Genomic DNA, 1,710 nt, shown 5'->3' with positions numbered 1-1,710 from the left:
GATAGGAATGTTAATATTGTGTAGGCAGGGAACTGCTGCTGTTGTCATTGATGTATTGTGCTCAGTCTATTATTGCATGACACAAAATATGGCATGTTTTTCTGCACTAGTAGGCAATGTTCACACTGGATTTTTTTTCTACAGTACAATGTGCCAAAACCTCATCTCCTGGTAGGAAATAACCTGTGGTATTGGTGCGTTTTTTCTGACTTTTTTTTAGAGCGTTTTTGCATTTCCTCATTGATTTGTATGGGTGAAAAAACGGTGCAAAGCAGCAAAAACGGTGAAAGAATTGACAAAGCTTGGCAAGAATCATAGAGGTTGACATTTCAGCCAGGAAAGAAAAAAGTGTTTTGTGTGGTGTGTGTATGAGATTTCCAGAATCTCATAAACTTTGCTGGGACTTTGAAGGCAGCATTTTATTAGCATGGATTTGCATAAAACCAAGGCAAAAAACACTGCAAAAGTGCTCCGTGTGGATAAAGCCTTAATATTTAAAGGGGTTATCCGGCTTCTTTGACATTTTTTTTTAATTTCCCTATTGGGCTACATTGGGGCAGGTAAGTAGATAGAGACCACTTACCTGCCCTGCTGTCAGCCCCTCTCCCCTGGCTCAGAGCGGTCATGTGACCGCTCCTGCCGCGATTTTGCTGCTTCCGGTCATTTCATGCCAACATGGGCAGGGCCATGTTGACATGCAAATGTGGAAACAGCATGTCGCCTCCCTGCTGGGTGTCTACAGTGTGATGAGCCCCACCCCCCTTCCCTGCACCCTCCCACACATTCCCCCGCACCTCTTTTACTCTCCAGTAACCTCCCCCTGCACTGCTGTGGGGTCCGTGACCTGGGGGCGGGGCCTAGCGGCAGCTGCCGTGGTGTCAGCGCCAGCACCGGGCCCCCTGCTCAGGATCACACATTCAAATGTACCGGCATCACAGATCACCGATGCCGGTACATTTGAAAGTGCTGATGAGTAGCAGCGCAGCACTGCTTCTCATCACTGTCCCTCCCGCTGTCTGTGCTCTCTTCAGCACAGTGGTGACTAGAGATGAGCGAACCGGTCGCGGTTCGGCTCGAGGTCGGTTTGCTGAACGGAGCTCCCGTTCGAGTTCGGTTCGTCGAACGTTCGACGAACCGAACTCGAACTGCATAGGAAACAATGGCAGGCAATCACAAACACATAAAAACACCTAGAAAACACCCTCAAAGGTGTCCAAAAGGTGACAAACAACTCACAACACAACACAAACACATGGGAAAGTGACAAGGAAAAATTCTCATGTGAAAACAAAACAGCGTTACGAGGAAAAAGAGGACGAGACACAGATATAGGCATGGCATGCCCTTCTACAATCATGTAAAACACCGCAAGGTGACTCCAAGCGGAGTCTCCCTTTTTTCCAAAAATTGTGCCCCACACACACCCACCCAGTGGCAGCAGTTGTGCCCTAGTTGTACACTTCACAGCTAGATTTGCATCAAGCACATTCAAAAATACGCCATACTTAACCATCCCCAGGATGACACCGGGGTAGGTAGCAAAGTCTTTCCTGATCCCAGCTCTGTTCATCTTGGATCATTTTTAAAAAACACAGCAAGCAAGGGTTATTTCAAGCGGAGTCTCCCTTTTTTTCCAAAAATTTTCCCCCACACACACCCACCCATTCAGTGGCAGCACTTGTGCCCTAGTTGTACACTTCACAGCTAGAT

The sequence above is a fragment of the Anomaloglossus baeobatrachus genome, chromosome 4 (genome assembly GCF_048569485.1).
Source record: "Anomaloglossus baeobatrachus isolate aAnoBae1 chromosome 4, aAnoBae1.hap1, whole genome shotgun sequence".
Taxonomy (NCBI): domain Eukaryota; kingdom Metazoa; phylum Chordata; class Amphibia; order Anura; family Aromobatidae; genus Anomaloglossus; species Anomaloglossus baeobatrachus.
The sequence above is the reverse complement of the archived record's forward strand: the minus strand, read 5'-3'. Positions refer to the sequence as shown.